At 35.7% G+C, this 16,523-nt stretch overlaps 1 long non-coding RNA gene across 1 annotated transcript in view; it reads left to right on the top strand.

Moving 5' to 3' along the window:
• Positions 1-15,303: 15,303 nt before the first annotated feature.
• The window catches only part of LOC144449504 (uncharacterized), a 2,134-nt gene continuing 914 nt past the window's right edge, over positions 15,304-16,523 (top strand). The window contains exons 1-2 of the long non-coding RNA XR_013482169.1: positions 15,304-15,396; positions 15,744-15,805. This is a non-coding gene — a long non-coding RNA (uncharacterized LOC144449504). The remainder of the gene's footprint in view (positions 15,397-15,743; positions 15,806-16,523) is intronic.

The following is a 16,523-nucleotide window of genomic DNA, read 5'->3' as shown; positions in this document are numbered from 1 at the left end:
ACACAGTGACACGCATACATATAATATATTTATGAGATCGGTGATCTAGTTTATTAGGACGCTCAATTCTCTAAGAACTTCTCATAGTTTACCCAGGGCGATAAAACCAAACACGGATGTGATTTCAAAGTCTCAACTCCGCCAACAACTTAACACAACTCCCTACAGTGTTTTCAAATTTAATTTTGTTAAAAACGAAGTATACGACTGTTAGTGGTAATGAAGTATCCACAGGTTGCAAAGCTGACAGTTTTGTAGCATATTGATGTTTGAAAATTAAGCATGAAATCTTGTTTGCATCATTTAGACATGAAAAGGGCATATATTTCAGTAAACAGGTTCATTCAGGCGTCTAGGGCATATCAAGTTACGTCTTGTACATGTTTATGAGCCAAAGAAATGAAATAATCCGACGTAAATCTGTTAACCACAAGGGAAAAGTCCATTTTTAGAACTCCTGACGTGATCTTGTTATGGCTAGAGGTCACCTGTTGCAGCCGTTAACCCGCGTTACTGTTTGAAACAAAGGAAGCCAAATCATATTTTATAAGGCGATACCTTTCTCTAGTCTGAATAAGATATTTATAAGATATTGCCTAATTATATTATCGAAAGTCATTACGTTTGCAAAGAACTTATTGATATTCATATGATGTGATGGTTACCGAAACCTAATCAATTCTTGTCATTGCCATAGTCCAGTTAGTTTGATTTACAATAGATTTTCAGACATCTTGTCCACAGACAGACAGACAGACAGACAGACAGACAGACAAACAGGCAGACAGGCGGCCGACAGACAGACAGACAGACAGGCAGACAGACAGACAGACAGACAGACAGACAGACAGACAGACAGACAGACAGACAGACAGGCAGGCCGACAGACAGACAGACAGGTAGACAGACACACACAGAGACAGACAGATAGATCGATCGATAGACAGACAGACAGACAGACAGACAGACAGACAGACAGACAGACAGACAGACAGACAGACAGACAGACAGAAACATAGCATAAACCTTCCTCATGAAAGTTACAAATAGAACCATCTTTTGTTATTGGAAATAAACATTCTACAATTTGGTTTTGTAATGCTTTTAATCCCTTGTGAATTACTGCATGTTAAAAGGTTCACAAAACTATTGTATAGATGACGAGTTATGTTGCTTACATTGGAAACATAGTCTTGTGTTTTGTTCTCGAAGATTGATTCGCCAAAAACGAGAAAATATAATCTGTGACTGCATTGCGACAAAGGGTTATCAGGGGGATACACATCGAAAAATGCCTTTCAGGCGACCTTCGTATAGTAGTGTATGAACTGTCAAATCCTAGGCGGTCTTTAAGTTTTCCTGTACTATATGCATGGCGACGTCTGAAGTCGTCTCCCAGCTGGACGTGTCTTGTAACTGAACTTATGCCTGAAGCAAATCTGCCAGGCGCATTTTTTTTACCATCGATACGATGCGATCATGTACTTGTATCTATAAACAACAAAAAGCATGAAGCGAGCATAATCAATTATTCTCCTCATATTATTTCAACTCTGGGTATTTTATTGTTTTTTATTTAGCGCTGTCTTTAGTAGATGTTGTTAAATCAGCCGGGCCTTTGATGCACCGTACTTTAAACCAGATTGAAGAAAACCCGACCTTGTTACTATGTCATTCTTAAGTAGGTACGGTTATTAAATTATTGACAGTATTCGACATACCTTTAATGTTCCAACGAAATATTCCTTATCATTTTGATTGTTGTAACTGTGGTAAACCCAGTGAATACATTAATTTGTACTTTATACATTACATGATGCGAACATGTGGTAGTATACTTGGACCGACGGAGGGCGGACTCAGGGATGAACATATTCTTGGCAATACCAGTTAGTAGGCATTGTATAGAAATTGATCATAAAGTTTACAGGGACTAATAAAGGAAAATGGTAACTAAAGGCTCATTAACCATTTAACGGTCCCTTTCATCTTAAAGTAAGTGTGTGCCTTTGAAATACTAATCTTGAATGATTGCCCTTATATTAATTTGTCCTTAAAGAACAAATTTAAAACTGCCAGGGGTCCTAGTACAAAGGTTTCAAATAAAGATCAAAATCATATCAAATCAAAGTCATTTTGGAATCCTATATGGCCGTCGAATACTTTGTAAACTCTATATGGCAAAATAAAAATGGCTGATTTCCTTATATGGCAAAATGAAAGATGGCTGATTTCCTTATATGGCAAGATTTTTGATTTCAATGCAAAATAAATGATGGCTGATTTCCTTATATAGCAAATATAAAAGATAACTGATTTCATAGCAGCATGAAAGACATGGTTGATTTCCTTATATGGCAATATAAAAGACGGTTGATTTCCTTATATGGTAAAAATAAAGGTGTTGATTTCATAGCATTGTATGGCAAAATAGAAATGGCTGATTTCCTTAAATATGGCAAAAAGAAAAGATTATTGATGTCAATGCAACATAAAAGACAAGGTTGGTTTCCTTATGGCAAAAATAAAATATTGTTGATTTCATAGCAAAATGAAAACATGGTTGATCTCCTTATATGGCAAGTAAAAGATTGTTGATTTCCTCAAATGGCAAAAATAGAAGATTGTTGATTTCATGGCAAAATGAAAGATGGTTTATTTCCTTATATGGCAAGTAAAAGATTGTTGATTTCCTCAAATGGCAAAAATAGAAGATTGTTGATTTCATAGCAAAATGAAAGATGGTTTATTTCCTTATATGGCAATACAAAAGATGGCTGACTTCCTTATATGGGAAAAGAAAATATTGTTGATTTCCTTATATGGCCAAAATAAAAGAGTGTTGATTTCCTTGACGACAAGACAGTAAACCACCAAATCTGTACTATCAATTCAATAGGCCCAAAACAAGTTTTCATTTGAAGAGATTCTTAAAAACTTTGATTTTCCGAGACATTAGTTCTCGAGTCACATTCTTTAAAATGATGCGTGACATTGTTAATGAAATATGCATTTGTCGAATATTTCAAAGTCAAATTTACAAGTTTAATAGACTGAATCATCAGTACATACAATACAATAGTGATGCTGGTCTCCATATGCCAGGTTGCTCATCTGTCCATTTACAGTTGAAATCAACCTACCTGCAACATTAAACGCCCTCCCCCACAATTTGGGGGAGCGATTCTATTATAAACACCACTTTTGATCACAAATCTGCTACTTGGCTGCACCTGAGCTCTACAAGACAACTGTGTTTCCTTCCAAGTTTTAATCCTGTTCCTATGACCTTTAAATAGGAATTCCATACATCGTTAAAACTATTAGACAACTGCACCGTGAGTGATTGCTGGATTACGTAATGCCATCTAGACAAGATTATATAATACCCTTGACGCCACGCGTGTTTATGTCATACGTTATTACGGGAAGTTGTTAATAATGAGAATCCCAAAGGTTAATATTTTCATGCCGTTCTTATTGATATAATTGATAACAAATAAACACAATTCCAGTTATATAGGATCACTGGCACCCTAACATATATAATCCTAAGTCAAGTCATACTATAAGAATTCGACTGAATTCACTCCATTTGCCAACTTAGCGATTCATGGTATGAGATTCGGCCTTCACATTTCATTGAAAGTATACGCAAGCAGGAAGGTAACTGTGAAATGTCTTTCAAAGGACAGGAACAATAACAATAGAGTGCTAATAATGACAACACTAGAATTTGCAGCTGTACACCCCGCAAAGACTGCCGACATCCATTCATGGTGTTACGAACATCTTTAATACAAAGATTGAAAATATTCACAAATCGATTTCTTCAATTGTTCGGCATCTGTCGTGCGTCGAGAACGTAAAGTGGAATCTGTTGGCTGACATGTTCATAAATTTGCTTTCGATAGGTTAAACGCAAATAACGCTAATTGTACAGCTAACATCTTGATGGGTATAGCGTAATGTAATGATGTAGAGTGATTGGCAATAGTAAAGAAATGCGGGTTGCTCGTATATGCACTACATATTGCATATTATATGGGTTGAACAACTGCAATTCCAATATGAGAAACCCATTTCCCATATCTGCATCCGGGTATCCGCTGGTAAAGGAAGCAATTGCCATCAGCTCCTGCCGTCAACAACTAATTTGCCTTTCATAAACAAATGAGAATACATTTTTATGGGGGAAGAGACATCAGAGTGGCTATCTATTAAATTCGAGTTTGTCAGCCAAGACCGTCACATTTGTACTCTGACTATTGACAAGCTTTCACTCACATGTCACATATACATACACATACACACGCACGCGCGTACGCACGCACGTACATGTACTTACATGTACATACATACATACATACATACATACATACATACATACATACATACATACATACATACATACATACATACATGCATGCATGCATGCATGCATGCATGCAGGCGGGCGGGCGGGCGGGCGGGCGGGCGGGCGGGCAGGCAGGCAGGCAGGCAGACAGACAGACAGACAGACAGACACACACACACACACACACACACACACATGCATGCAGGCAGGCAGGCAGGCAGGCAGGCAGGCAGGCAGACAGACAGACAGACACATTCATACACACATACACATACATACATACATACATACATACATACATACATACATACATACATACATACATACATACATACATACATACATACATACATACATACACTAAGCTATTAGTTAAACCCCAATAAAGAGACAAAGATGCGAAAATATTCAATAAATTCATATACATGAATCGTATTCGAATTCATAACTCGAACGAATTGTGAACCTGCAATAATGTCTTGTAATCTTTTACCTGAAATTTCATGAACACTTCGCTTCTTGAAGACATTTTAATGTTATTCACTGACGTGTGGCGTACATTCAGGTACTTGCGAAAGCTTAGTGATATCTCAGTGGCTAATAAATGTCTCTACTTTTGTAGAACATCTTATTTGGAAAAGCGGTCACAGATTAATGAATTAGTTGACAGAATTAAGGCCGTTTACCCGCAACATATTGTGCATGGCTGAAGTCGAGCTACGAAAAGTAGATTACGTGTTTTGTCGCAGTATGAAGACTTACGGCTGTGCGTACCTGGTCGTCTTAATGATTCAGACAACATTCATGATTGATCACGCCTTATCACCTAAGATCGTCTGTAATTCAATTTGGGTCATCGCCCGAGTGACTAGAAGAAAACACCTGAATCGAATGGCGTGACATCTATCTCTGTCTCTCTCTAAAAAGTTCACCAGGTTGACCTCGTTAGGCAGGTAAATTCAGTCTGTAGGGACACAGACCTCCAGGTAAGTCGGAACCTTTAAAGTGATAAATTTAGTGACTAGTTGTCTTATCAAGTATGCTGATACTTTGGTATTTATAATTCTACACTCGATGCAAAATTAGCCCCCAGTCGTGTACTTGTGTGACGAATTCAATATGAAACATCTACAATCCACGTGATTCTACCCTCAGTAGAAGGTTGGATGGTTGACCCGAACAAGCGTTCTCTCTCCACAGCCTGCGAACTCTCGGTGATCAAAACTTAGTATTTTTTGGCCACGCCTCGTTATCTGCAAAAGTCAATGAAACGGAAAAAATCAGTATAACATATGTGTATCAGTTGTTCATGTTAGAGCTTATAATACAGCAGACTCAAGTCACACATCCTGGTATTAATTTGACAAAATCAACATTTTGTAGGTATCGCTTTAGCAAATTAACATAAATTAGGCATCCAATTAGCTTCTATACATCGTATCTTAGAAATGACTTAGATTTCATTAGCGAGTTTGCATGCTGTATGGAGAGAAGGTTGACAGTTAAACCATCAAACAACCTAATACAGAGGCTAACTTCATTGGGGTAAACCGCATGAATGCACTTCTTGAAGTGGTCAACTTGAGTACAAACAGAGGCATGTTCTCTTCTTGAAAATTTTATTTTTTGACAAAAACTGTTTTGCTATCAAAGCTGAACTAGATGTACACCCTGAACAGTATCGCATCACCTGTGGATAAACGCATTTTAGTAGCTGTATACATGATAAATCAAATCAAATAGATTTGTGGGTCCGCACCCAAAACCCAGCGCCCTCAACGACATCACGATTTCAACCTGTTTCTGTACTGCTTACAGATGAACTGGTTAACTTCTAAAATGTCTAATTATTGGTATTTAAAAAAATATATTGTTGTTGTCTGATGAAACATTGTTACTCAAGTTACACCAGTACAGTTTTAATATGTGACAGATTGTAAACAAAGCTTTCGTATAAGATTTAAACTTGCCACTATACTACCTACAAATAATATTGAACACTAATTAACAGGCTACGGTGTATTTTTATGAATAATTTACCAATTTTTTGTGACTAAATTTTTGGTCATTTGAAAAAAAAAATATCCCAGGTGTAGGTAGTTTAGGTTTAATCTACAAATACATTTTCTGTAAAAGAGAGAGAGAGAGAGAGAGAGAGAGAGAGAGAGAGAGAGAGAGAGAGAGAGAGAGAGAGAGAGAGAGAGAGAGAGAGAGAGAGAGAGAGAGAGAGAGGGAGGGAGGGAGAGAGCGATAGAGGGAGAGGGGGGAGGGGGAGAGAGTGAGAGAGAGAGAGTCTGATGACTTTATAAACGTGTTGTTTATACATAGGATCACTTCTCACTTGTGAAACCTACACATGCTAATCGTGGAAATGTGGTACATTTCATCTCATTATTTGAATCTTTAGTTGAATTGTTTATGATTTTTAGAGGTTTTATGCAAATTTCAATAGATTTCTTTAATAAAGCTTACTTCTTTTAGTGTAAACTGAATTTGTCCGAAAAAGTTCATTTCATTCACTAGCGTCGAAAATGAACGGACACGTAACCATGGTATCTCTCACGGTTGAGTACCTCAAACTCTGCACTTCTCGGCAACATCACTGAGTATTGTGTAGGGGCTACTGTCAGAAAGCTATTAAATACCATGTGTCGATCTTGTAGCATATACGGTGCCTCTATTAAACTCTAAGTGCAACATTTTTAGGTCACAATATCACTTTCGAATCAGTGACACTATAATATGATTCGAACCTCTGTACGAATTCAGCTAAATTCAATGCCACGCACATGACATATGACATACACCATATGGTCCCACTTTTATATTTGCATCTATCTAAATACAAATTGAAAATAGATCTATTCAAACGATTACATGTTATTCAAAATCATTAAAAAGTGGAGACCCCATTCATACAATTTTATTGTACCATGACATACTTTCCCATTTCCATTCTGACATACGTTATGGTTGATATGAATAACATATACTTAATTGATACCGAATGAAGTATGGAGAACTATACCTGCAGTCAAATTATATTGTCAGTTTTGCTTCAAGTGACAAAAAGCTCTGACGTCAGGGATTTTTAGAACTTGACACCACGAAATAACAAAATAGAAATTGAGAATCTGACACTTCGCGTGAATCAGATATGTAAATTCAGACTACACGATTTTAAATGACAAAAAGGCTTTGGAGAAGTAGTCCTCGCCAGGTTTGAGATGAATAACAAAAAAAATCCTAAGGTGCAAATAGAGTCGATTATCGCTAAAAAGTTGACAAGAAGTGATAGCTGACGTACATTATGATGAGTCGTCAAAATCGTACAAAGAGGTAATTAAGAGGTATAGGTCATAGCATGTATTCGTCTTGGGAGAGAAGTGGTGTCGCTAAAAATAGAATGCAGTTAAGTAAGATCTCTCACCATCACCAACCAACGATTGAATACATATTCCCCAGTATACACATATAATATAACACTTGCTTTGGTGTAAAAATCTACAGGTACACAATATATATATATATATATATATATATATATATATATATATATATATATATATATATATATATATATATATATATATATATATATATATATATATATATATATTCCTAATATGTATGGTTTGTGACGACTGCAAACATTTAAATGTAACTGTACGTCGACTAGACGATATTCCTAGGTATGGACACATATTGCAAAACATTATTGCCAAAAAAATCCATTCATCTCTGTATACTTTTGCAATTATTTGGATCAGGTCTCAATTGGAAAGTTTCAAAGGGCATTCGAGATAAAGATTAAAACCAGTACTTATCCTCTGCAGCAGTTTGTGGGGAGGTGACAAATTATGCATTGCTCATAAATTTTTTCTTTAATTATTTAATCCTTTAGGAGGGATTTCGCGTTTGCTCATGTATTCGCATTCACAACGCAACCATTTCTACTTCGCAGTAGACAACTAAAATCACGCATATGTACATATTTCTACTAGATACTAGTAAGTCATATTGGGGAAAAATCCATTGAAATGATCAAGTCTAGCAAAGGTTGCCTTGTGTCACTGTGCTTCGTTTTTTCTTACAATCTCAGAGAAATCACGATATTATGTAGCAGGAGAGACTGTACCATTTCCCGATAAATGGGATTAAAAAAGAAAACAGAAATACAGTTATAAATTACAAAATCTTATGTTCGTGTAAGTTATCAGTCGCCATTTTGTCGCAATGCACCGTGGGAAGCAATGGTAATTGAAACAAAATACAAGGGTACCATTCAACCACCCAATGAATGTGTTCAATTCTTTTCTACCTAATTAATTAATTAATGATAATGAAACCTGGAAGTCTTTTAAAATAAAAGTGTACAATTTAAATCGGTAATCGAAACAAAATGTTGGAAGAAAATAGGCCCTATTCCTTTGGCTAAGGTTCCGACAAATGTGTCTAAATTAGACGTAGCAGATCTGTGAATTTGTGTACAAAATCAAACAATCTTTAGATATTTGATACTTGACACAATCTATCAATCTGAAATCGTGAGTGATAATCTGATATTATACTATCAATTTCAGTCAAACAAAACCATGTTTTTACGATTGAGTAATCAATTTTAACTGACAATAAGGTATAGAGTCTGTCATAATATCAGGTTTGGGTGAATGACTGCAAACAGGGAGTTAATACAAAGCCATAAATCAATACCAATTCTTTGTCATTCCTCCGTCAATAAAATTTCACTGATTTTGTCGCAATATATATCTACGGTTTGAACCGAATTCTTCGGGATATTTTTTTTAAAAGGTATATAAATCATATTGTCCAATTTGTTACCATATTAGCAAACTTAATATAATAACACTTTGTGACGCATTTATTGCGATATGAATTCAAATTGTTGAATAAAGTCAAGCGTCTACCCATTTCCCCGTTGGTGTCGTACAGACGTATGGACATTTTGAATGACACTAGTACTCGTTTTTTCTCGCACATTCTTGAGAAGGGCACAACTAATTCCCGGTCTAGTTGTGTTTACTTCATAGTATATAACAAATGTTGGAATCTCTCATATACTGGTATTCCCTAATTTATACCATACTCAAGCCAAGTTATTGTCCTCGAACAGAAAACATGGATCGTATACCCTGGCAGTTCTACGCCGCGACAACTCATGTGTAAATCACTGGTTTTGAGGTGTCCGAAATATGGGTCTAAACGTTCCAAATTGCCTACTTTTCTGAAATTATGCTTGAGGGGTATAATTATATTATTCCCCAATATTTTTCTTCATTCAGCCGGAAAAATTAGCGTGACCTAAGACCTAGCGACTCGTAGTAACAAGGCCCCCTATATGTCATTCGTATTTTCGTCAGCTCAGTGAAGAAAAGTAATGGGATATAATATCTAATTATTGCCCAAAACACGTAAATGAACCATTGTGACTAAATAATTCTGCTTACAATTTAGAAGGGTGTGATAGGTTTTATTATTTATACAATATCCATTCCATTAGCTCCGTAGAGGGCTGGATAAGGCCTCTTTAAATGTTGCCATACTGATTGTTCATACAGTCATCTTTGCAATCGTACAATGTCTTTCTGTGAAAAGAATATGCCCTATTGTCATTAAGACGGTATAACACATGGACATATATATATATATATATATATATATATATATATATATATATATATATATATATATATATATATATATATATATATATATATATATATATATATATATATATTAGCATGTTAATATGCTGAGTTAATAATAAATAATATTACAGTGATGATATCGATGGAGGAAACAATCATTGACGGACGATGACAAACACATATTTGTTGTTCGATCAATTTGCTCAGGAAACAACCGGGTATGAATGTATCGATTTGTGGGCTTTGACGTCAGCCCAGTTGCAAATTGTTTGTATACACACAACTTTTGACATATATTCCTTAGCGACGTTGTATAAACAGTTAGCTTAAAAGAACTCAACTACGTATTATTGAATTACAGTGTGCTAAGATAGGTAAAAGCTATCATATCAGAGAGAACTGACAACTGGAGGTAACTAGGTCAAATAGTGGTGAACGACCGACATTTTAAGCTTTGAGATCACTTTACATTTCCACTTGCTGAGTTTGTCAATTGATGATGTACAAGCAATGACAAATTTGCCTTTGATTTGAAAAACTGCACACTATTTACTCAAGTTATAAGGCAAACATTAAAGATTACTTTGCTCCACAGCTTTGTGATCCTATTTGAAGACTGACAATGTCAAATCAAGTCTCACGGTCAGATGATAAGCTTACAAGTTAATGACTTGTGGGGAAATTGTGATGTCTGCGAGCAACAAATCCTATATTCGGTTAAATCAACCATACACATAATCGCATTCGGCTAATGTGAAAAAATGTAAATTTTTAATGACTGTATATCCCCAGTTGGTTTATTTCTTAAAGCTGTATTTTGGGCACAATAATTTGGTATTTTAGTATGTCACTTCTGTGATCTGCTTTACTCTTCCTCTTATTACTACGTAAAGTACGTGTTAAGGACTCCTCCGGTGACAAAGATGTTGTCTTGGATAGTTTTGGATTCATACGTATACGTGCAAGTTGTCATCGAGTAAAGATGGGTGCTGTATGCGTAATGGAGATAAGATAGCATGGTAGTTAGCATAAGACATGTTTGACTAAAAAGTAAAACAAAACCCGGTAATTTGGGAAATTGAATTATTTGAAAAAAAATGTTTATTTTAAACACAAGCGAGTCATATGATTTGACAGTCGCTGCATGGCATCAGAGAAATACTTTTTATAATGATATTTATGATATTTTAATTGCACGTTACGTCCGTCAACAAGTCTTGCTGTTAAAAGTATGCACAATCAAACAATAGAGAAAATGCATACTAATATGTTATAATAGATGCCATACTTGGTACGGTTTAAATCCTCAAACGGAAAGATTACTATCGATTTCTGCACAACGTTGTGAGAACGAACAGTAAATGAACAAAAAGTAAAATAGGGTAAATATTTAATGTGGTAGGCACCTGACGTCATTCAACACATGTAACCAGGTAAAATCAATTTTAGATTGCTGTATTCTGTGTACTTTACTCCAGGTGATTACTGCTTCCAGGCATTTTCATATGTTTTAAGTTTGAAAACGTTTCACAATGGCTGGGTTTCATGTCTAAGCTTTGGGGATGAAAACAAATCATTTTTAATTTCCTGATGTCCATTTGAAAAAAAACAAAAAAACATTGTCCCTGCAAACATGGAATTCACTACATCTAAATGTATGTTCTCGATACTTTTCAAAATATGGTAAATGAAAATAAGCGTTCTCGTCAGAGTTTAATGGTGCAAACCCATGATGTTTCTTTCCCAAAGAAATCGATATGGGATCAATGATGACGTAGTCCAATGAGACTAGGGTCGATTGATTAGATTTAGGTGGAGATCTTATTTCGGATGTTGATTTTAGGGAAGCCAAGTTTACATGAAAAGTCAACACTCCAGTAGCAACACGTAATATAATTTCATACAGAAATACAATGATTCACGGAATGGTCATTGTGCGATTGAGCATGTCTAATGCAAATAACCCTTTTTTGAATGTATGGAATTACCCATTGGATCAGCAGTTTAATGAAATTGTATTTTAATTAAATCAACACCCCTTAATTAATTTGAACTAGTTGCGTATGGAACACAAAATGGTTTGGTGAAACACACAACCAAAAATGTAATCAAATTACACTTTTTAATTAAATCGACCATTTTTCATAGTAGGAACACATTGTGGATGGAACATTTCCCACAAATTTTAATAATTAAATTGCATTTTCAATTGCATTGACGCTTGTTTATTCATATTAACATATTGCGGGTGGAAACTCAGACCATTTTAATTAAATTGCACTTTTAAATAAATCGACACCTTTCAATTCATAAGAACAAATTATTGTGGATGGAAACACCCGTTGCAAGCAAATACACAATGAATTGGCAATACTCGCATCAACCACCGAGCTCCAACCCTGGAGATCTACATATACCCTCTTTGGTTTTTGAGAAGGATAATTGCCTTACTAGAAGAACTGCTAGGACTACTGATCGTTTTAGGAAGTATATACACCACCGAGCTCCATGAGGGCGACCCTCTTTGTTTTTTGAGTTGGATAATTGCCGCACTCTACCAAGTACTCTCAATTTATTCATAAATTTCCTAATATGTATGTGTTTGATCAGTAAAGAAAACAGACTGGTATATCAAACGGGGGGGGGGGGGGATGTTACTAAGCTTTTGGTGATGTCTAAAGCACCTGCAAAAGGAGAAGAATTGTTATCTCGAACATATATACGTGTTCATCTTAACATTTAATATGTACTAGGTGCAGACGAATCCACAATTCTCGGTAATTCAATAACATTTAACCTTATGCTATAGGTCAAAGTAGAACAAGAAGGTCAACTTATTCTCGCACGCGCCTATACCTAACGATGAATTTGTAGTGCGTGATACATAAGACGTGATTTCGACCAAGCAACTTTAATTGTAATTTCCAAGAGCACACCAAGGTGACAAAATTCTCTTTTAGGCTTTTAACGTGGCATTCGACAACTATTTTATAGCTAAACAGTTCGTGTAGCAGGTCAAAGTACCTCGGCGGCGTTCTACATGTAATTTAGACACTAACGTTTGACTAGAAATGCCTGGGCTGGGATGTTTTTTTCAAGCATTAATATTTTTCATTTTATTCGTGGTGATGATATAGAATATGGGATTCATTTCAATTTTCAATATTTTACACTTTTTATGACTTCTATATTTTTTTAGAGACAATTTTACTGTGTCATATATATAATTTTATTACTGCAAACTGGAATAAAAGGAGTGTCACATACATTCCTAAGATTAAATTGAACTAAAAGTATGTTGTACCTTGAAAGCATTCAGATACTAAGAAAAAACCACTTCGGTATCGATTTAGTGGCATCTATTGTCTTTAACCCAGCACTTTAACAAAACCAATTTAGATACAAAGGACAACGTTCCAAATTGATACAATAAAACATGAGTAACAAAGGGCAGTTGATGAAACAAAAGAGAAAGCTATTATTACTGAGAACAATGAGAATTTGAAATTGATCTCCGGTTGTATTTGTATAGCCTTTGTTAGCAGTAAAGTCAAGTTCAAACTGACGGTGCGGAACTTGAGACAAAAGAGACTAATTGTATACTATGCCGATGTGGACGACAAGATGTCTAGTGACGTCACTGACCGGTTGATGTCAAACAGACTTATTACGATTTCAAAGGAATAGAATTTCTATGGATCATGAGTCGGCATCACCTGTCATAAGAATAGATTAATAGTAAAGAATTTTTGATGTGTTTCTTAAAAATAGCATTAATCGATACGCGGAGATGGAAAATTTGAATATCACGTCATTTTATGCAAATGTTATGAACTTCAATCCAATCAACTATCTCAAATGACTAGTGACGTGAAACTTGACATTTAAATAAGAATTGTGATATGATTTTAATATGCTTTACATATTGAGAAACGCCCCTTTTCTGGGCTATATCTGTTGTAACTTTGAATGTTCTGGATCCTTCTATATATGTTGTAACTTTGAATGTTTCTGGGTCGCCCTTCTATATATGTTGTAACTTTGAATATTCTGGATCCTTCTATATCTGTCGTAACTTTGAAGGTTTCTGGATCCTTCTATATCTGTTGTAACTTTGAATGTTTCTGGGTCATCCATCTACTGGTGGGCCAGGTGGTGTGTAACGAAATAAATCATCTTGAAGTTATATTCGTTTGTGTCTCTGTGCAGTGATCTTGAGTGTGCCTCTTGCTGGTTAGTTCCGTGCGAGAAATGTGTCGTTGCTGTTACTGTTGACTTTGAAAAGAGAGTCGTTGTAACAACATTAACAACATTATGGATACCTACACGAAATTTGTAAGCGTGTTAAATATTCTGGGGAAAAAATCAGCAACCGTAAGGTTTGTAGTTAATGTCTGATAACAGTCTACTAGAGAGTGTTCACAAAATACTACTACAGCGGCAACCGAGCTTTCAACTGAGATGACACAAACTAAAACTATATTGCTGTGTGATTTGGTAGATAACACAAGTGGGTGATATAGAGGTGACTCTAGTTGAGCGAACCTAATCATCCTGTGATCAAGTTAGTGTAAACTTTGGAAGTCTTCAACTGTATACACTCTGTGAGATCACTGATGTCATCAGAAATGCCACCCTACTGTAAGTACAATTAAATCAAAATCCATTCAAGGCGTATACGAAGGTGTCGCAATAACTATAGTTTTGTGTCTGCATTAAGCTTGGTTTCGCTGTCGTAACTCATCATTTCCGAGTGTTATTACGTATATGCTAAAAGTCTGCATGGAGTACATGTACATATGTATATAAAGGTATCATGCAATCATTAAATTGCTTTCTGAGACTAATATTCTTCCGATTATTATACTTTTCTGTCATCACGGTTTGAGTGATGAAAGTGACCTAAAATCTAAAGTTGACTGATGTGTATATATTGACGAAACGAAATTGTAGACGATATTAAACGAACAGTGAAATTGCCAAAGAGTACCTCGTGCCCCAGCTGCCAGTAAGTGTACCAATTGACAATTAGATGTACAGCCAAACTACCATGTCGTGTTTGTTTTATTGTTGCCGGAGGTGGGGGGAGAGACCTGGCGACGACAGGGTTTCATGGCCTGGTAAGTATCAGAGGAAATCGCGTCATACAGGTTAACAGTTCACTGTAAATCAAGCGGTCGATTTTATTCTAAAAACCAATTCTCGGTACTTCAGTGAATTGACGAAAGCCTGTACGTAAGAACACTCGGAAATGAGTTACGACACCTTTTAGTCTGGCACATACACTCGAAAAGGAAGTATATTGGAGTCGATCGACGTCATAATGGTCGAATGATGAGAGTAGCCGGTTTTTGACGCTGAAAATTGCAGGTTTGGGCTTCGCGGTTGTCATTTATTTCAAAATGAACTCCTTACTAAGCAAGATTTGAAACAAGATTGTGTCCCTCTCAATCAATCTGGATACGTAGTAGGACAGCGGCTGCTTTGTGAATGTATCCGCTTACAGACTGCAAAATACTGTATGCTCGCCTATGAGTTGAGGAAGTTAAGGGGTCGTTGTGCCGTTATAGGTCCGTGCAGAGGTAGTGAATGTTAACGCTATGAGTAGCGCGTTGAAAAGCGCTACATAAAACTATCACTATGTTTTATGTATACAATGTGATATTGCTCTGATCATATAACTATCAAAAAGTCACACACAAAACGTTTCCTTTCAGAGGGATATTCATTTATTGTGACTGCAACGAAATTGGTCACTTTCTTTAAAAAGATGTTTCAGGTAAGCGATCCTTAGCTATTTAGATTGGTATTTGATGATTACGATTAAATTTTAAAACAAGACACGTTTATTGAGGGATTTGATAACGAGGTCACGTTTGTTGTGCTTCGGGGAACTTACTGACAAGATTCAAATTGATTGGTTACCTGTGACCGTGACGTCATCAGCGTCAACCCTAAATGACGCAGACGATTCACGCTGAACAAACACATACAAGTGACTTAGTTTTTGTACATTTGTCGTAAATAACTTTAAGAGTTTCCAGCAGGTGGATTATCAATGTAGGTCTCAAAATCGTGAGGAATTTGAAATTGACATAGACAGACCTTTAGACAAAAGGAAACGTTTGCTCATTAGCCAAACATTATAGAACAATATCAAATATTTCTTTGAAGAAGGAACTTAGGAAAAACATACCTTTAGATGAATAAACCTTATCATTGACGTCACTGTAAAGATGAAACACAACGTGTTCTGATTTGACAAAAATCTTACTAAAATAGCTACATTTTAATGTCTGGCTCGAAAAAAGTCTTACCAGCATTGCTACATTGTATTTGCTTGAGTTGTTATTATCTCTGCAGATGGGGACAAAACCGTGCACATTGTCACAATATATATATATATATATATATATATATATATATATATATATATATATATATATATATATATATATATATATATATATATAATTGACTGGGTGTTGATAAAACCA

The sequence above is a fragment of the Glandiceps talaboti genome, chromosome 18 (genome assembly GCF_964340395.1).
Source record: "Glandiceps talaboti chromosome 18, keGlaTala1.1, whole genome shotgun sequence".
NCBI classification, from domain to species: Eukaryota; Metazoa; Hemichordata; class Enteropneusta; family Spengelidae; genus Glandiceps; species Glandiceps talaboti.
This window is presented reverse-complemented; position numbering and strand designations above follow the sequence as displayed.